This window comes from Euprymna scolopes, chromosome 20 (assembly GCF_053919585.1).
Source record: "Euprymna scolopes isolate OS-2025 chromosome 20, ASM5391958v1, whole genome shotgun sequence".
Lineage (NCBI taxonomy): Eukaryota > Metazoa > Mollusca > Cephalopoda > Sepiida > Sepiolidae > Euprymna > Euprymna scolopes.
Window position 1 is genome coordinate 83,987,232 of NC_136501.1, and position 22,331 is coordinate 84,009,562.

General features: G+C 38.3%; 1 protein-coding gene across 5 annotated transcripts in view; it reads right to left on the reverse strand.

Moving 5' to 3' along the window:
* Positions 1-22,331, reverse strand: part of LOC145241503 (short transient receptor potential channel 7-like) — a 979,843-nt gene that overhangs the window by 772,264 nt on the left and 185,248 nt on the right. For 2 of the 5 annotated variants that reach the window (XM_080104526.1, XM_080104528.1), the window contains exon 1: positions 1-612. This exon is cut by the window's left edge and continues 1,925 nt beyond it. The gene's annotated coding sequence lies outside the window, so the exon portion shown is untranslated. Of the gene's footprint in view, positions 614-656; positions 1,945-22,331 lie in introns of those variants that run through there. The other 3 variants (XM_080104523.1, XM_080104524.1, XM_080104531.1) reach the window with 3 other exon arrangements.

Consider the following 22,331-nt stretch of genomic DNA (forward strand, 5'->3'; position numbering starts at 1 on the left):
ATAAAAACTAGAGGTATTGATATATGTTACTTTTAACAAGTGTTAATGAAGGAAAATTACACAGAGTAGTGGTAGTAGTAGTAGTAGTAGTAGTAGTAGTAGTAGTAGTAGTAGTAGTAGAGGGTGAAGAAGAATGTGAAAAAGAAAAAAGAGAAAGGTACGTTAGTGTAAGTATGTGTATGTATACGCAAAGGACCCTTCGCATGCATGTGAGGGGAACTGGTGTATACGTTTTACATAACAGCCTTGATTTTAGAGAAAGAAAGAGAGAAAATTGCAGAGAGATAAGCCGAAGTTTCTGTATTTGTTCTTTTTTAGATATTGTATGCAGTATGCAAATAGTGACCAAGTCCTCATATCAAAGCTGGTGTGTTTACACAATCCAACAATTAACGAGGCTGCGCATACAGACGACAATGCACGTGTTGTGCGCAGATGCTGGAATACGCACCTGACAAAAACATGAAGAGAAAAAAAAACTTGGAGGAGAAAGTAGCGAAATATTTTTCATGTGTATATAAAAAGCAGAAAAAAAGAAAATCTATCTGAAAATGGTCATCAGTCGCTCACGCGCGTACTGACAGTTACACACACACACACACACACACACACACACACACACTCACACATGCATAGATATACACAAATGTACACACCTCACACGCTTTCTCAGCCTTCGGGTTAAAAGTTGCACGGAACACCCCCCCACTTTGACGTTGTTCGTACGGTACTACTGCGTTCTAGTGTTTAAAGGCTCGAAGAAGCGGGTAGGTCGTTTGGCGTACAGTCAGGCAGTCAGGCTGACGGACAGAAAAAAAATCGGAGAAGATTTGAATGCTTGGGGAGATAAAGGCAAGAGGATAATGAAGAAAGGATGAGAGGAAGAGAGAGAAAGGCTTCGTTTCTTATTGGCCAATTGCCTTCATTATCCTCATGGAAAACTGTTCTACTTGGTTGCTTGCTTGTTAACGTATTTTATCCGATCGTTGTCGGTACTTTCAACGCTAACCAAGTTCTGTTGAATTCTCTTGCAGATTTCTTTCGACCATCTCCCAACTCCCTGCCCAGCAAAACCACGATGCAATTCCTGAAATAAACAACTATTCATCCCTAACCCTAACCCTAACTCTAACCCTAACCGACGACAACAATTTATCTAAACTCCTTCACTATAATAAAGTTCTTTTTTTCAAAACAACCCTTTACGTAACAGAACGAGTGCACGTGCTTAAGTATCTCAATTAACCTTTTGCATCTCGCAAGACGTTGCAATACGCAAATAACTCGAAAGAATAAAAATAGAGACACGCACATTTAACGAATGCCGGTGTCTGCCGGATTATGGATTTAATGAAGCATGTAGACGCAAGCAAATCTATAAATAGTTTTTATTTTTCGGTTTTGTTATTATTTGCTATATTCGATTCAAAACAGCTGTATGCAAATGAAAACATTGTAGAAAGCCAACATCCGTTTGTCCATCTGCGATCAAAATGCTGCCTTACAAAATGGACGTCGTCTCAAGTGAAGTTCAAAACATTGGCACAGTAATGTTTTCAAAGAAAAGTTATCAAAAAAATAAATAAATATAAGTCATACATTGAACAATGATTATGACTCGTTTGCTTAATTCCAGATTAAATACATGTTTTTTGTTTTGTTTTTTGTTTTGTTTTTGTTTTCATATAAGGGAGACAAAATACGAGAACGTATTTGACTAAATTAAGGCTGCGTACGGTTGAGCGAATAAAAAAACATAATGCGCTTTATGAGTTTTAAGATGGTGTTGTACGTGAATGTAAAATGTTTCTATGTTGTACGTGAATGTAAAATGTTTCCATGTTGTCGAGTTTCGGAAATGAATTTCTTCTTTGCGATTACGAAACTTTCGATTTGTCCTGCGGATTTTCACAATGATCCATTCGCTCAATTTAGAAGGTCAACCTGAAAGATAAAAGAACAAAAGTTACTTTATAAAATCTTCAAGTGGTTAAGATTCCATAGAAGGTTTAGATTATTAACATTTATTTAACATTTAAAGCACTAGATATACTTATCCAGCTGCGCTCGGGAGGCAGTGACGTCATTCTAGCTTTTTAGTTTATATATATATATATATATATATATATATATATATACATATATATATATGTGTGTGTGTGTGTGTGTATAATTATTTACTATAATAATTAAATACCTACAGACACTAGTGTTTCATCCTTTAGGGAATCTTCAGTGCAGGGTGTCACGATTAACACCAGTCGATAGATTCGAACCCGGCAACATAAGCCATTCCTGGCTTGATTAGCAAAGACCATATCCATTCGGCTACCATTAATCGCGTGAAATAACGTTGAAATTAAACATTTTATTTTTAAATGATTTTTACTCAAGTCAGACAGTGATCTAATCAGTATATGATGATCTATGCATAAGAACTAAATTGACTGACTAATGCACATTTATAACTTACGGTGAAACACTGCTATATTTTCAATTGAAAATGAGTTGCCCCCTTGCTGATTGTTTATGTGATTATTTTTTTTATAAATGCTGCTTATAAGCTGCCGTCCTATTAATATTTACGAACTGTATTAATATATTGCCAATAACACGGTACAACAATAACAAATGAAAATTGTCTCGTCAAAAGCAACATTTGATTTATTAACTTAAATGCTATTTGGGTCTGACTTTCAAAATCAAACAAAATAACTTTATATGTAAGACTATGTGGGCGCACCCAGTTAAAAACCTGGTGCTACCAAATCAGGTTGCCTGAAACACTGGCTTCCTGACTTAAAATGCACCAAACTTGATGTTTTTCTCTTTATAAAATGTAAGAGTATCTTGTGTAGGAGACGGGGGGGTCTCGTCGTGGGCGACGAAGCGTTTCACTGAAGAACCACAGCAACACACAGCAAACCAACAAACAATGACAGCCACGGCGCGAAGGTAACTAACAAAGCTCAGCTGACTGCACGAATAGAAACGAAACCCAACGGTCACTGTACTAATCGCCACGAACGTCAGAACCCGACTGCCTCGCACCTCCAATGGACCGATTTTTATTCCTCAAGATGGCCTAGCTAATTTGCATTCCCGCGAGATCTCGCGCGATCCTGCGAGATTCCGTCTCTAATAAAAGCAGGCAGGCGCCATCTTGAAACTCTTTCTTCCGCTGCCCCGACCACAGGATCAGCCACCACCCCACACGCCAGGCACACACGGACCCTCTTGCGCTGAGGGCTACGGTTAGTCTCACACTCCCCCCTGGTCTCCAGATCACATACGTGACACGGCGGACGTGGCCGTTTGATTCGAGTACTCCTGCGGAGGGGTATTGCCGGGACTTCCTCATCGGAGCTCTCAGAAGTGGCATCGGAAGCATCAGCATCAGCATTAGAGCTCGCAGTTGAGTCATCAGGTCCATGGGGCACAGGTTGGATCCATCGCTCATCGTCGGATGACTCGCTCCTTCCACTGCTCGCAGTTGAGTCATCAGGTCCATGGGGCACGGGTTGGATCCATCGCTCATCGTCGGATGACTCGCTACTTCCACTGCTTGCCGATTGGTCAGCGCTTAGAGCGGGCCGGACATCCCTTACGTGGCGCGGAGTATCATCGACTAGTATGGCCTGTTCACTGATGACGCCGGTGACCCGCCCCCTCCAAAAGCTGCTGGTGCACCGGCCGCCGGGTGGCTTCACCCAGACGGTGTCTCCTACTTGGTACGTCCCCTGGGGTTCTCGTTGGTCGGGTAGACACACTTCAACGTCCTTGACGCGCACGTGGTAGTGATGAATCGCATCAGCGGGCGCACTGCCGCCAGTCACGGTGTCCTTAGGCGTTGTGTTGTATCTGTAAACCGCCTCCGCGATCGTACACTTCTTCCTGGCCGCGATCTTCTTCACGGTTCGGTGGCATCGCTCCGCTATGCCGTTGCCGCTCGGCACATACGCGCATCGGTGTCGAAGGCGGATCCCCCAGTTGTCCATAAAATGCCTAAATTCCCTGCTGCAGAACAGCGTGTCGTTATCCGTGAGGATCTCCTCAGGCGGCCCCCTTTCGTAGAATATGGATTCCAATTCGTGGATGATACTGATGGAATCCTGCCTCGCTAATTGGCGCCAAATCGCGAACCTCGTTGGCCCGCAGTCTATCAGCGTGAGGAAGTGTTGGCTGCCGTAGTGGGTTATATCCATACCCAACCGACTCCAAGTCGCGTCCACTCCCAGCTGTCCTTTCCGCCATCTGGCTGGGGCGGGGTCGATGGACTGGCACGTTTGGCACTCCCTGACCACTGCTCTTACTGCGCTTTTTGGTATTGATGGTCTAGCCAACTTCACAAAGTAGTAGGTCCGTTGTACTCCGGGGTGCCTACTGTCGTGATGTATCTTCCTGATTTTGTCCTCCTCGACGGAGGCAGCACACAGAGGCAATGGCTTAGCTTCTTTCTTCATAGCCTCATACCATCTCCATGGTACCCGTGTGAGCTTGTCGGCGAGGTTGTAGTCCGAGGTGACGAGCACTACTTCTACGGACAGGTTGTACTCCGTCACCAGTTTTTTCACAGTCTCGAGCCTCCGTCTTATCAGCATTTCGCTGGCTGCCTTGGTGCGTGCCCTGGCCTTGCTCGTGAGTGTGTCCGACACCCAGTGGTGCACGCAAAGTGAGTCAGTGTGCACACGCAGTTTCTTCACTTCCCATTGAAGTGCCAGGTTAATGCCCTTTATTACAGCGTCGAGTTCTGCCAGGTTGATATGGGCAGCATCATTCGCCGGTCGCAGCCAGCAGGCATCCTCAACTACGGCCCCATCTTTCTCCAAAACTACACCGATCGCTAGAGAACTTGCGTCCACCCACACGCTCAGTTCGTCTCCCTGCACGCACCAGTCCCCTGTGGCGGGGTCATTCTTTTTCACACTAGCGACGGTCTCCTTTAACATTCGAACCAATAGTTCGTCGGTTATCTCATCGTCCCAGCCTTTGGTGACCGCATTTGCCCTCCTTTTTATGACGCCTGTCGCTGCACGAACCCATCCGCATACTGGAAGGTGCCCCACAAGTTTCCCGCACAGGGAGAACACGGCACGTCTTGTGTAAACGTCGGGTACGTCGGGAACTGCGGTTCCACGCCTCCACTTCAGGATCCCTCGCTCCTCTTGAACGCTCAAGCCCAATACGCGGGCACCATCCTCAAGCCGCTCAGAGTCCTTGCAGTTTAGACCAAACTCGGCAAGTTTGGATCTTACGCGCGAAGAGGACACGATATCTTCGTTCATGTATGTATCGTCAATATACGCCGATGTTCCCTTTCTGATCCATTCTTCTTGTGACAACACGGCATTGATGATAGCCTTCATTATCTGGGGTGCTACGTTTAGCCCAAATCCGAGTCGCGTAAGACAGTATCTCTTCCAGGAAAACATCACTGTCTGGAAAGGCCACATCGCCTCGCCGATCCGGACCTGCAAGTATGCTTTTCTCAAGTCCAGTAGGGACACATTGGACCCCTGCCGGCGCCACTCTCGCAGCTTGCTGGCACAGACGTCGGCGTCCGCTGTGAACGCATCAACGTGCGCATTCAACTCACGGTAGTCCATTACCGGCCTCACCTTTGACTTGTTAGGTTGGGCAACTGCCTTCAGCGGTATCAGGCCCTTGGGGGGTCCAAGTTTGTCATAGGGGTATGGAATCAGCCAACCGTTCTTAATCCATTCACGGAGCTCGCTTTCGTATGCAGGCCTTATCTGGTCGGGCATACGGTACTCTGCCACTTTGTTTTGTAGTTTGGCCGGTTCCTTGTCTTCTGACCACCTCCAAGTGGCGGTCCACGCCTTCTGTTGGTCGTCGAATTCCGCACTGAAGTCCGGCTGGTCGACTCTTAGTGCTGCGCACACCGGGGGCCTATCCTGAAACTCTACAACGCCAGCGCGCGTTATGCGCACGCCGCCCAGGGCTTTGACGGCATCGTAGCCTAGCAACAGGTCGAAACTCAGCGGCTTTTCGCGTGTCACCAGCGCTTCGACGTTGGCCGAGTTCCCAGTTCTTGTGTGAATGTGTACCACACCCACGCCGCAACACATTCGTATTTTTCCAGTAATGGTAGTTATCCTGACGTTCTTCTTTTTCCACGCCCGACAGAAGTCCGCACACACTATGGTGCGGGAGCAACCGGAATCAAGGAGGGCTGAACATAACGTGTCCTTAACTCGGACCTGAATGACAGGGAGCGTCTTGTTTATTTTCTGTTCGGGGAAGAGGTCGGCACTGGCACCTTGTCCCCGTCCCCGTTTCCCGCACAGTCTCGGGCCATGTGCCCAGTCTTGTTACAGCGGTAGCAGCGAACAGCCGTCGACCGCCTTCTACAATTTCTTGCCATGTGGCCCCGCCCGTTGCATCTGTAGCAGATGACATCACCTTGCGGGCTGGGTCCCTGAGACGGTCCTTCACCACTTGGTGGGGCCTGTGCGACGGCGACTACCGGTTCCTGCACCGTCGAGTCATCCTTCATTATTGTCCTGGCTCTGTCCACTAGGTCACTCAGCGGTAGTGAGGACATGGTAGAGGTTGCTCGCAGGAGCTGCTTTGCTCCAGCGGGGAGTCCTGACAGGAATTTGTAGGCTAGGGCCCTCTCGGGAAGACCGCCGAACAACACCGTCAGCTTCTTAAGTTCGGCGAGATACACGTCCACAGTTTCGCCCAAGCGTATAGACCTCGTCTCAAACTGCTCCCATGCAGTGGCGGGGTCAGTGGCGAACGCCCTGTACAACGCCGCCTTGATACTCGAGTAGTCACACTTCTCCTCAGCGCTGAGTTGCTGATATACAGCGAAGGCCCCGCCGGTCAGCCGCAGAGGAATCACGCGCTCGACATTTTTCACGCCGGACAACTGACAATGTAACTCGACCTTCTCAACCCAGCTGAGTACCGGGTCGGATCCGTCGAATTCCGGTATCAACTTTAGATCGAACCTATCCGCCATTGAAGAAAAGAAAACCAAGTTCAGAGTGGGGGGCCGAAATAGCTTGTAAGAGTATCTTGTGTAGGAGACGGGGGGTCTCGTCGTGGGCGACGAAGCGTTTCACTGAAGAACCACAGCAACACACAGCAAACCAACAAACAATGACAGCCACGGCGCGAAGGTAACTAACAAAGCTCAGCTGACTGCACGAATAGAAACGGAACCCAACGGTCACTGTACTAATCGCCACGAACGTCAGAACCCGACTGCCTCGCACCTCCAATGGACCGATTTTTATTCCTCAAGATGGCCTAGCTAATTTGCATCCCCGCGAGATCTCGCGCGATCCTGCGAGATTCCGTCTCTAATAAAAGCAGGCAGGCGCCATCTTGAAACTCTTTCTTCCGCTGCCCCGACCACAGGATCAGCCACCACCCCACACGCCAGGCACACACGGACCCTCTTGCGCTGAGGGCTACGGTTAGTCTCACATAAAACTCAATCGCAAAGTCAAACACAAAAACAACAATTTTCCTCTACCAAACAACCAAAATAAATATTAATGAATAAATATTTTAAAATATAAAGAACTTGAAGCATAAAACATTTTTCCAAAATAACTGGATTCCCATGAAATAATTCGAAACTGGTTAATATGGCGTAAAACAACTAAGCCAAACTAGTTTAACATCCCGAACTACGAAAGATAAATAAATCATATTTATTCTCTTGCAGTATCAGTTAAAAAAAAGAGTTATGGTAAACAAATACTCGTAAAGTTTACATGAATGAAAATCTTCGACACAATTACGGAATAAAGCGTTAAAATATAATTACAAAATTTTACAATGTTTAAAATGATAACAGGTGAAAACGGCATATGTATACCTTTGAAAATTATCATTACTAATATTAGTTGAGGTTGTTCGTTTTTACAGTGCATCAACAACTATCGCTTGGGTCATTTGATGCCGAAACCAAACATGTTTATACGATTTTTTGTCGATTACTTTTTTCTTTTAAGAATTACTCCGTTATACACAACACCTAGTTTTCCTAAATGGTCACCTATTTCATAGTAGCCAGGCTGAACATTGCTTACCAGTGATCTACTAAAGATTATCATCATCAACCTGACCAAAGAGTGCAATAATGCTAATGCGCTGGTTTTTCAAAGACATATCTGACCTTGTGCCTGACTCCCAGGAGAGGATGTAAATAAACCATAAATGTCTGTCTTTGGAAATAGGAAACTCTCTCTCTCTCTCTCTTTTTCTCTCTCTCTCTCTCTCTCTCTCTCTTTCGTTCTTTTCTTTCTTTTTAGTCATTGCATACAAGTAGACAAAGATAGTTTTAAATCAGTTCTGTTGTTGCTGTTTAGTTTTTACGGCACATCAACAACAGTAAATGTTTTAAGCGGTTTATTTGTAGATCAAGTTTTCTTTTTAAAACTGTTTTGTTACATATAACACCTGATCTTCCCAAATGGTCACCTGTTTCATAATGGTAAAGCTTAACCTTGCTTACTATCTGTGAACTACTAAGCACCGTCATCATCATCAACTATAATCTGACCAAAGTGAAGATAAAAGTAAAGAAGTTGGTGAAATTTTCATCACACTTATAGGTGTGATGTAAGGTGACTGAGTGCACTCCTCTCGCGGAATATCTTAAGAATGAGCGCGAGAAATCTTCGTTTTTATTTTAACAAAATATGTTATAATTTCACTCATGCATTGAATAGTGAAGATTTGAAATCAGAACAAAGACACGCAATCAGAGTCATGAAATAATCAGCATGAAAATAGAAGAATACACCATCACGAAACGACACCCACCTACTACATCATCACAAAAAACATTGTTAGTCTTTAAAGACAATAAGATCTACTTTCGATTTGTTAATGGACTACAAAAACACTACGGCAGATTTGAAGAGCTGCAAATTACTAGGAAGTTTACTTGACACGGAAGAAGACTTTAAAAGAAGAAAACCTCACTAAATGCGACGAGTAAGAATAAACATATCTTTGCGTCGAAAAATATTGGCAATTACTGAATTGAAAGTAAATCCTGTCACAAATATGGACGGTAACAAAGACACTGAACGATAAGATAAACTCCTTTCAAGGAAATTTGAGATATACAATAAATTTCCAATGAATAAAGAATATGTTAATTAACGAACTCGAAGTATGAAAATTATGAAAAAGACTGAATGAAAATGCCTCAGTACGGATTTCGTAAAAAAAAAAAAAAGCTCTTACCTCAACTGATATGAAGAGATGTCGAGTGAAAGTAACGTGGATTTATATGATTGTCAATAATTGGAACTGAAATGGGTTTTTTATCACAAACAAAAATTGTAGATAAACAATGCATGCACCAGTGACAATTACGGTAGATGAAAAATTGTGGAAAGCGACTGTGAGGAGGACGACATTCGTGTAATGGTGCGAAACGATGATGATGATGATGATGATGATGATGATGATGATGATGATGATGATGATGATGACCTGTGTGTCAAGTTAATAACAAGCGTACCACACTTCCGAATGTGTCTATTGTTGATTGCTTTTCTGATAGATTGCAAATGCTAAATATATTTAATTAAATAGCAATATAAAATGAAATTAGAAAAAGTGCATCCATTATTAAAAGGTGCAAATTGTTTTATACCATTTTAGTTAGCAGTTGAACGTTAACTATTTGATATTTTGATTCGTGTATTTTATGATTATGAGAATAACATTAATTGACGAAAGTATTTTATTCATTTTATTTTAAAATAAGCAGAATTAAAATGAACAGAATCTCTTTTATAAATGTAAGAAAAAAGAAAATGTGTGAATTGATTAAATGATTATATTAACAAAAAGCATCCTCGATTGGCTTTTGGACTTTGATAAGCGATGAAATCATAGTAAAAAATCAGATAGTTTTGTTGTATTTAATAGAATTGGTCTCAATCCTTGGAGCAGGGCAACCCTTACCCTAACCCGACGGTCTCAATCCTTGGAGCAGGGCAACCCTAACCCTAACCCTTACCCTAACGCCGACTAATAACGGTGTATGATTTCAAGTTCATTTGAAACCGTCTCCATAAATAATCAAATTCTACCCAATTTACACCATTAGTGATTATTACACCATCACCTTATATTCATTAACCCTTATCCTCGAGTGGCCTTCCGGCCTTGACAAGTGGTGACTCCAAAGTAAAAGAAAAGTCGATTAGAATATGAATGATTATATTAGCGTTTGGAATTAAATGATTACATCAGGTTATTTCCATGAGAACCGCGTTATTATATAACACAGACGATACTTTTCGATAAAAACTGTTTCAATTCATACTTCAAATCGAGACGGCAATTCTTTATTTTCCATGGTTTAAGTATTTCAAAATGTTAAAGTGTCGACAAACAACCTTCACGTATTAAACATTTGAATGCGATTTGTTTGTATTCTAAGGCGTTACACATTTAGCAATTTATTTTATTCTCGTGAATCTGTCAATTAGCCTCGGTGCTTTCTGAATAGTGGAAGCAACAGGAATTTACTCGAAAACAATAAAAGGAAACGGCGAGTTGCCAAAACAAGTGTTCTTGCAAAATATTTCATCCTTATAACGAGATTACCCGTGTAGAAGAAGAGAACATAATGCTAATAATAATAATATTAATAATAATAATAATCAGTAGTAGTAGTAGTAGTAGTAGTAGTCATCGCACAAAATAATCAAGAAGGGACAAGGAGGATGGAAAGACCTATGAGAGAAAGCACTAACCAGATCTCAATTGAATGTGTGTGAACAGGATTGGGACTTTGATGCGGCTTATCGCCAGTAAATACTAATGGTCATTGTCAGTGAGAACCCAATGCCAAAGAGTTATTGCGATGACGGAAATTAATTTGCAAAGGTTATCGGGAGAGATGGAGTAAACTGAAAATCGAGAGAAACTTGTTGTTACCAAGACTCCGGGGAGCACTACCGGTTGTTGTCAGCGTACAATCTTTGATAATGTTGATGACAACGACGGTCTGTGTGCGAAAAATATTAATGCTTTGATGAAAACTAGTAAGGCATGGCGACATGGTAATTATTATTACAAACGCGAATTAGGAAAATATAGGTTATTAGAATGTACTTCTCTGTGATCTTATGGGTCAAAAATTGAATTTATTTTGACATGTTGTGAGTTAGGAGTTCAATGGAAGAGTAAACTTATATATATATATATATATATATATATATATATATATATATATATATATATATTAGCATGGGTATCCGGCATTGCCCAGGTTGACATGAAGTTCTGTTGGATCACACCTAAGGATATTAATCATTTTCATCAAGGGCAAGAATTTCAAAAATAAAAGAACGAATAAAAACATGTAAAAAAAAAGTGTACGTGACACCCTATTTCGGGAGAAGAGATACAAAGAGAAGAAATTATTCTCCGGATATTGAGCACTTTTTGTTGTCCATGCGTTAACCCCCCCCCTCAAAAAAAAAATAAAAACTTTTATTTTAATAAAAATAGCAGCGAGTGCTTGAACGGTCGAAAAAAAGAAAATAAATTAGCCAAGCATGTGCGTGATATGCATTTTTTTAATAAAGGCACTTTTTTAACTGGCTTTATTTTCGTAAATAAAATAAATTTTTATTTACTTTTTTTTGGGGGGTGGGCTTTTTCAATTTTCTTTTTTATAGTGGAGGGGCTTTTTTGTTTCTAAAAATGTGGCTGAAATTTAAATTCGAAGCGGTCAAAGTTTCTGTATAGCCATTTCAAAAATATTAAACACAAATAAATGAATTTTTTCAGTTTATTCGAAAGTGTTTTTTTTATTATTATTTGTTCGAATATAAAAAAACGCATTTTTCTGTCTACACGGAATTCTTTTTTCAAGCTAGAAACTTATTTAGATTACCAAATTATTTTATTTGGTGAAGGAGATAACTCTACATCTTTAAAAAAAAAAAGTCGATCTCGGAAATAATTCCAAATAAACTAAATTAAATATATTATCAATTAAATTGTTATTTAAAGTTCATTAAATAAACACTTTTAATGGAATATTTAAAACAATTCTTCTCGCCAGAAACATTAACTAACATACCGCTATTTAGTATTTTCCTTCATGCCATTTCAAATGAGGTGGCCTCTTAATTGTATATTTTGCAAGAATCATACTATGTATAGACATAAATGAAAGAGTAAAGTAGACGACCTTTTGTATATATTAATCGAATTGTGAACAAACAGAAATACGAATTTATATATATATATATATATATATATATATATATATATATATATATATATATATATATTGGTAAAAAGAGAAAGTATAGCAAGAGGTGCTTTGAAAAAGTTCAAAATAAATGTCGTAGTCTAATGAGGGATGCGATTTGCTCTTCTCTGCAACCTCTTTCTCACAGAACAGATGCTGCAAGCCTGTCTCTGCTTTATCTTTATTTTCATAGAAAGTACTTGTCTGAGCTCCAATCTATGACCACCCCCTCGCCAAACTTTCAAGAAAAACACTCATCTATTTGAAATCACTATCAATAATTCCCCCCACTCTTTATCTGTGCCTAAACCTAAACGTAGATTCCATAAACAAAGCTTCTTTCTTAGAACTGTTTGCTTGTGGAACTTTCGTCCATTTCCCTGCTTTCCAGCTGACTACTATATGGTCGTCTTCAAGTCCCATGTAAACAAGTTCTATATGAGCCGTCCCCTTAAGTAATCGAATTCAAAGTAAACAAGTTCTTAATGAGTAATCCAATTTACCAAATTTTCTCTACTAACGATCACTACGATATTGTCCCATTAACTACAGTATACTTATTAACCCTTATTTCGAGTGATCCCCGGGCTTTGATTACTAGGGCTAGGACAACAGCATATTTTTTGTCATTGTTTTGATTCTCGAATGTGTATCTGTTGATATCTTATATGCTTTTATATAGAGTGATGTGGTTCTTGGTTGATTAACTGTGTTATAACTGTGTCGGGTACATACTCGAGAGTCAAAACAATGAATATTTTGTTGTTATAGCCCTAGTGATGACTCCTTTGTAAAAAAAATGGAACTACTATTAACAATAGAAAAAGTAGAAGAAACTTTGTCACAGAATTGCAAGGGAATCCTTCGTACGATCTTTTTGTGGGACCAAGCTGTGCACTCACAGTATCTTTTTTTACAAGGTAGTCACGACTTATCAAGGCCCGGAAGCCACTCGGGGATAAGAGTTATTGCGTGTACAGCACGTTAGTATTGGAGATTTGAGTCTTACTTACGGAGGCGGTTCATCATCAATTTGTTTATGTTGGACTTGAAGACATCCAGGTTGTAGTCAGGTGGGAAACAGGCAAACGGAAGAGAGTTCCACAGACGTGCTCTTCTAACAAAGAGGCTTTGTTCATGGAATCTACGTTTTGGTTTTGACACAGATAAAGATTGGGGAAAACTTTTGACAGTGGTTTCAGCCAGACGGGTGTTCATCATGAAAGATTGGCGAGGAAGTGCCAGAAATGGGAGCTCAGACGAGCACTTGCCATGGAAGTAACGATAAAACAAAGACAGGCCGCAACGTCTCTCCTGTGGGAGAGAGGTTGGAGGAAAGAGAAAATGGCATCTCACACTAAGCTACGAAGTCTATTTTGTACTCTCTTAAGGTAGGATGGGCTGTTTTTAGCAGCTCCTGCCCAGATGTGGCAGCAGTACTCCATCCTTGGACGTACTTGGCTTTTATATAGATAAAGAATTGCATCTTCTGAAGCGGTAAAAGGATCCTATCATTTTTCCAGTGACCTTGGCAACTAACATGATGTACGTGTTCCATTTCAGGTCAGGAGTAAAGGTCAAACCCAGAAGCTTATCAAAACAAGGAGCTTCCACTAGACGAGAGTCATTCATTTCAGTTGATGCCAGATGGAGATCAGAGCGTTGATGATGTAAAGATAGGAGCTTGATTTTAGATGCATTAGAAGTAACCAGTCACCTCTTCCCCCACTGTACCACGTGCTCAAGATCAGAGGAAAGAAAATAGAGAGAACTTTGTCATTTACGGCCTTTGATATGTTGCCATAGATGGTCGTGTCATCAGCATAGATGTCAACGAATGGTTTAAGTATGTGTTTTTGGAGATCATTGATGTAGATCAGGAAAAGAGTTGGGCCCAGGATGGATCCCTGAGGGACTCCAGTATTAATACTGTGGGCCTCTGATTTCTGCCCATCAATCACTACTCTTATGAGCCTATCAGAGAGAAATGATTTAATGATTGAGAAAACATTTCCAGTTATGCCGTAGCTGGAAATCTTGTGAAGTAGGCCCTTATGCCATACCTTACCGAAGGCCTTTGATATGTCAAGAGCAATTGTACTACAAAGGAAGCCTTTGTCATGAGATTCACTAATCCTATGAGATATAACCGTTAGCACATCTGCTGTAGATCTGGCATATTGCATGTCACTAAGAAGGTTACTTCTGCTGAGGTGGTGGACTACTTCTCTATGTAATATGGCAACTTACTTATGACACACAGGAGACTTATTGATCTCTACTGATAGGGAGACGATTTATCACCTGAATTCTTAAATACAAGGCATACTGATGAGATTTTACAGGGTGTTGGGAAACACTTCTCCTCAAGGCAACACTTAAACAGTTTTGTAAGTATGGGGGCAAGTTCTGGTTGAAGCTTTTTCAGCACTATAATTGGAATGTTGTCAGGGCCAGTTGCTTTACTGGAATCAAGTAACTTGATTAGCTTGGCGACCTCATGCACAGATATTTGTATGTTGCATAGCGTGTTGTCTGTTATAGGAGGAAATACGGGGAGTTGATGGTCTTTGTCATATAGGGTAGAATTATCTGCGAAGTTCTTGGCAAATAGTTTGGCCTTGTCTGATGTTGACGAGATTACCTTAGGTCCATTGATGATGGTTGAGATAGAACGCACGCTTCTGTTTAGGATCCTGTTTGCTATTTGCCAAAACTGGTGGGAACCAAGCCGCTGCTCAGCTACTTTGAATTTAATAGACTGAGCATATAGCTCTCTTGCATTTTTATTACTCTTTTACAGTGGTTGCTAGCATTCCTGAACGCAGCTTTAGTCTCAGTGCATCTATTACGTTGAAAGCTATGGAAAAAGTGATTTCTGTGCGCGATGGCAGCAGCACATTCTGGGGAGAACCATGGCTGGCTGTTAGGTTTTTGTTGGAATTTTTTGGATGGCACGAATCGGTCTATGCCAACAATTAACCATTCGTTCAGATCGGATACTATGGAGGACACATCTTTTTTAAACATGGAATGCAGAGGTAGATCAGAAATAAATGTACAGAACCTATCTTAGTCAGCCGTAGAGTACTGATATACAGTACGGTGGAGAGGTACGTCTGAAGACTTATTGCATCTCGTTTTTCTCTTAACTGATACAACCAAGTGGTCGGAAGATCCTAGAGGAAACAGAACGGAACATGAACTTAGCTCAGAGGAAGTTGCGAGAAAAAGGTCTAGAAGGCTAGCGTACTGACCGGGAGTATCGGGAACACGGGTGGGTTCGTGAACAATCTGGGTGAGGTAATAGGCAATGGCGAAATCATAACAAAACCTCCCTTCATCATTTGTCTTGTTCGAGTGGGTCAGCTATTCCACATTGTGGACATTGAAGTCACAACAAATGTGGATGTTACCCGAAGGATGAGCAGACAGGATGTGATCAATTTTATCAGATATGCTCTTAAAGATAGTAACGTTGCTGTTGTGGGGGCGATAGAGGGCAAATATAAATGCAGTGGTGTAAGCAAGTGCAACCCGGAAGCATATATAAGGTAAATTAGGGTCTTCACTGGAGAAATCCCTACCACACGTAGGCACATATTCCATGCCCATGGCGATCTTGGGGGTCAGATTTAGATGTTAAGTTACAGTATCCTTTAATTATGAACTCGTCTGGTATATAAAAATAATGTGTAATGTCGAAATATATCTATATATCTATGAAAGTGAAATTGTCTGTGCGTGTGTGTCTGTCTGTGTACATTTCCCTACCAAGCTACTCCGTCAATTTCCAGTCTACAGACTCGAGATTTGACGTAAGGACTATTGAGATTTGGGAACATTTTTTAATCGGTTTTCGGCCAGAAATTTGGCTATCAAAGGGTACAAGTTCAACGATTTGAACTTTGAACTCTCTACCAAATTTAAACACTTAAACATTTAGATTTATGTTACTTGAACATGGATCAAACTTCTTAATTCAATTTGACCTCAAAACAATAAATGTTAAGAGGTCAACATTGGGGTCAAAGTTTAAAAAAATTACCTCTGCAGTCTTTACCAAATTACTCAGCCAATTTTTTGTTTAAACATTTGAATATTTACATAAAGTATATCAGACATAGGGCAAGCTTTTTAATCGTTTTTTTGCCGAACATTTTGCTGCTAATTGGTCAAAGTTCGAAAGATTTGACCTTTGTGGTCTCTAGCAAACTATTCAGCCAATTTTGGGTCTAAACATGTGAAGTTTTACATAAGGGGTATTCGGACATGCAGCAAGTTTTTTAATAAGTTTTGGGGCGAAAATTTGGCTAGCAAGAGGTCAAAGTTAAAAGAGTTGACCTTTGCAGACTCTACCAAACTCCTCCGCAAATTTTGGGTCTAAACACTTGAAAATTTAGATATAGGTTACCTGGATATGATTCAAGCTTTTAATATATATATATATATATATATATATATATATATATATATATATATATATATATATATATATATATGCACATAAAGTTATGAACAGTACACAGGGCCCGAGCAAAGCCGGGCTGAACTGCTAGTCAGAAATAAAAGTAAGCAATTTAAACTTTCTTTTTGTGTTTTTGAATCTTCAGTTGTGATCTAACCTGTGGAAGAAATGCTAGAAGTTGATAAAATATTGAAAATATTGATAAAATAATGAAACAGTTCCATTGTCTTGTTTGTTTGTTTTTTCATACAGTCGGTCTTTCAGTTGTTTATTCGATCGTTATAAGATAAAAATTGTTCACGTTCTGATTATTCAACCTTAACAGAGTGCGCGGCAAACGGGGCTTCCATTCTGAAATCGTTAATGTAAAATGTGATTTGTGTCGACACCGTTGTACATTCGTCAATAATGGAATCTATGCATGAGAATTTTATCGCATTTAATTACGATAATCTGCTACCGTAGTGTCCATTTATATGCAGGGAAAGATATTGCATATTAACAAATGTACAAACTGTAATATTTCTCCCCTAGCTAAACATTATGCATTATGTAACATGCACAGAAAGGTATTTAATTTATGAAAAGCTCGGCATGTGTATGTGTGTCTGTCTATACACACATAAACTCATATATGGTTTACTATTATACTAAACTGTCCACATTCAATGACAGAAAGGGTATCAAAAAGCAAAAATGGATATGATAAAGTCACATCACCACCAACAGGGCTCGAGCCCCAAGGAGGGAAACCTATGCACTCTCACGCCGTTTCGTGTAAAGCTACCAAATTTGGTAGAATAACCTCCGATTGGGAGGGTAAGATTTTGACAGGTTACACAGCTCATCCAGGTGGGGCGCTAGAGAGATCACATAACTGGAAACCCTGTGCACGCTCGCACCGTTTGATTTACACTTGTAGAGTTACCAAATATGGCAGGATAACCCATCATGGGGTGGCGAAAGGTTTTGACGGATTACATCGCTTATTCTCATCAACAGGGCGGAGCCCCAGGGGTATCACTTATAAATGGGAATCCTATACACACTCACACCGTTTGATGTAGAGCTACCGAACTTGCCATAATAATTCCACCATGGCTTATTTCGTTCACTCACACAAACGGAAAGTTGGCCCCTGTGGAGGTCACTTATAATGAGGAACCTTAATTAGTGTTCATACTTTTGTGTCATTAAAGATTTCCACTACTGCCCCTTATATTTGTTTGCTTTGGTTTGATACCGAAACAATTTGAAGCTATCTCTTTACACCAATATCCCATGTTCATAACTTGCATACTTTCAGTGTCAATTTTAAGTTTTTTTTTTTAACTCAGTCAACGACGGGTACTTTTGGTAGTATTATATATATATATATATATATATATATATATATATATATATATATATATATATATATATGGAGGGGTGTATTTTGTATTTGTGAAACGATTTCTACTTAGAGTGTGTGTGTGTGTGTGTGTGTGTAAAATTATGTACATAGATATAAGGAATGTAGATATTTCACGTTATGATTTCTCTTACGGTAACTAGCGTGTTTGTTAGCACAATTGATGATCGCATTTCTATATTAAATGTTGATACATTCGCTCACGCTGACGAGTTTTTGAAAAAAAAACAATACCACTGTATGACGAAGGCATAATATATATATATATATATATATATATATATATATATATATATATATATATATATATATATACATATATATATATATGCTCCCTGTTTATGGGTTGAACTTTCTAGTAGAAGAAATAATGGATACATAAAAAAAACTATGAATGTCATATTTAACAAGTATTAATCTACAGCTACAAAAAATGTTCTATTTCATCACCATTAAACACTAAAATCATTTGTACAAAATACCATGTCAGTCTAATGTTCTTGTTTTCAATTAAAATGATCTTTTACCGTCGAATTCTTGATATAAATTCCTCGTTTGGAGAACTTAGATTTATGCTATTTATGCATTTCAAATTTTACATATTCTAACGAGATGTTTGTTAGCATTTACCAAAAAATAACAAATAAGCGATGAGAGGATCATCAGATTGCGTAATTTTTATGAATCTTCGTTTAGTTTGTTTAAAAAGTTGTCTTCAGATTGTCGGCTTTGAATTCCACCCCCGGAGCCTTCGAAACTCGTAATGATTCCGTTCAGCAGAGAAGTGAGCATTCTCTTCCAGTCGAGTTCATCGAAATGAAATTCTCTTATAATAAAATAACAACTGATAAGATAAAAGTGAAGAATGTAAGAAATGGGCATTTCCACATGAAACGCAATAATTCGAGGCAAATACCAAATACTCTCTAATCTGCGCACGTGAAAATTTATAAAAATAGTAGATGTACCTGTGACAGGTTGGGTTCTAACAACTACAACTGTTGCATTTTGATTTAATTCAAAAGGTTATAAACTGGGATGTGTCTGTTATGCATTCTTCTTGCTTAATAAATAAATAATAAATCTATTTCCTTCCATATTATATATATATATATATATATATATATATATATATATATATATATATATATATAACTAGCAGAGAGACCCGACGTTGCCCGGGATTGAATAATGCTCAACGAATATTTCACACTCCTATAGTTCTATTGTTATGTTCACATGCCTCCATGAGGTAGCTTAGTCAAAAAGATATATTATTCTACATTGCACTTTAGGGAACCTACTGTTTTTTTTATAAAATAATTTCATAAAAACTTCTTTTCAGTTAACAAAAAAAAAAATTAAGAAATTGGCGTGCGGTGTTTGAACCTACAAACAACGTCATGCAAAAAAAAAAGAAAAGAAAAGAAAACACGTTTCAAGTTTTTGCTATTAAAAAAAAAATTAAGAAATTTACGTGCGGAGTTTGAACTTACAGACCACGTCATGCAAAAAAACAAACAAAAAAAAACACGCTATCAAATTACCCTCAGGAGAATTTTCACGGCCCGTTGTTCTATCATTGTTGCTAAGCGACGACATGGAAAAAATGGCTTTACCGATGATAAATAAATTAAAATAACGGTTTCGATTATCGATTATCGGTAATTATCGGGGGGGGGGGGGATTCTGAATTCTTAACTAGGATCACTCCCAAACTTATGCAGTAAAGTTCTGTAAATTTTAAAGAAAATTTGTTCAGTTGTTTCGGAGTCTATAAGGAATGAATTTAGACACACAAAGTTGCATTTATATAATTGTAGAAGTAAGTGTAGTAATTTTATAGTATTATATATACATATGCATACACGTTTTTTCTGATATTTTATATATATTCAAGTTTTATAGTATATTTATACAGATCCTTACGTTTGATGGTTTAATTTAGAAGAAAAGAGACATTATATGTTTGCTATTTAATTTACATACGCAATTTTTTTTTTAAATAGGCATCACCACATTATCAAGGCCCAGAGGCCACTCAAGGATAAGGGTTAAAGAGTATACAGTAGAAATTGGACAATATAGTAATCATTAGTAATGAAAATTTGGTAAATTTGATAACTTATATGGAACGGCTCATCAAGAACTTATTTACTTTAGACTTGAACACAACCATATTGTAGTCAGCCGGAAAGCAGGAAAACGGAAGACAATTCCACAGGCGTGCAGTTCTAAGAAAGAAGCCTTGTTCATGGAATCTACGTTTAGGTTTAGGCACAGATAAAGAGTGAGGGAAATTATTGATAGTGTTTACAGCTAGACGAGTGTTTCTTGTGAAAGTTTGGCGAGGGGGGACCATAGATTGAAGCTCAGTCGAACACTTTCCATGAAAATAATGATACATCAGAGACAAACTCGCAACATCTCTTCTGTGAGATAGAGGTTGCAGCGTAGAGAAAAGGACATCTTCTACGAGGCTACGAAGTCTATTTTGAACTCTATCAAGGCAGGCCAAGTCCTTTCTAGCAGCTCCTGCCCAGATGTGGCAACAGTATTCCATCTTTGGACGTACCTGGCTCTTATATAGATAGAGAATAGCATCAGCAGTGAGATATTTACCGGATCGATAGAAAGATTCCACCATTTTTCCAGCGGCCTTGGCAACAGATTTGATGTACGTGTTCCATTTAAGATCAGGAGTAATGGTCAAGCCCAGAAGTTTGTCAAAACTTGAGGCCTCCTGAAGACGAGAGCCATTCATTTCAATTGATGCCAAATGTGGATTAGAATGTTGATGATGTAAAGAGAGAAGCTTGGTTTTAGATGCATTAAAAGTAACCAGCCACTCCTTACCCCATTGTACTACGTGCTCAAGATCAGAGGAGAGAGAATCAGAGAGAACTTGATTATATTTTATTTAATTTAATTTCATATTATGCGTGTTTACAATAGAATATATTTTAATTTTAATTTAATTTACATACGGGCTTATGATATTTCATGTGTTTATAGAATATCTATCTATCTATCTATCTATCTATCTATATATATATATATATATATATATATATATATATATATATATAATGAACTTTTCTCCGTGCGTGTCTGTATGACTGCCTGTATGTATTTCGTTCCCTGTAGACTCGAAAATGTCCGACTTATATGTTAAGGTGTCAATAATTAATTATGTCAATGTGTTAATAATTAATAGATGCTAATGTGGTAATAATAAATATAGATTAATGTGTCAATAATTAGTATATGTTAATGTGTAATTAATTTATACATGTTAATGGGTTAATAATTCATATATGTTGATGTGTTAATAAATAATATATGTAAATTTATCAATAATTAATATATTTTAATGTGTCAATAATTAATATATGTTAATGTGTTAATAATTAACATATTTCAATTAATGTATATTAATGTGTTAATCATTTAGATATGTGATAATGTGTAAATAATTAGTACATGTTAAAATTTTAATAATTTACAAATTTCAATGTTTTAATAATTAATACATGTTAATGTGTAAATAATTAATATGTGTTGATGTGTTAATAATTAATATATGTTAATGTGGTAATTATTAATATATGTTAATGAGTTAATAATTAATATATGTTTATGTGTTAATAGGTAATATATGGTTGTGTTATTAATATATGTTAATGTGTAAATAATTAATATATATTGATGTGTTAATAATTAATATATGTAAGGGCGTCAATAATTAATAGATGCTGAAGTGGTAATAATTAATATAGATCAGATTGATGTGTTAATAATTAATATATGTTAATTAGTTAATAATTAGTATATGTTAGTAATTAATATATGTTAATGTGTTAATAATTAGTATATCAATGTGTTTATAATTAATATGTTTTAATGTGTAAGAAATTTATGTATGTTAATGTGTAAACAATTAGTATATGTTATTGTGTTAATAATTAATGTATGTAAATGTGTAAATAATTAATGTATTTTACTGTGTAAATAGTTAATATATGTGGGTGTGTTAATAATTAACATATGTTAATGAATTAATTATTAATATATATTATGGTATTAATAATTTATATATGTTAATGTGTTAATAATTAATATATATTCATGTGTAAATAATTAATGTATGTTGATGTCTTAATAATAATTATATGTTAATG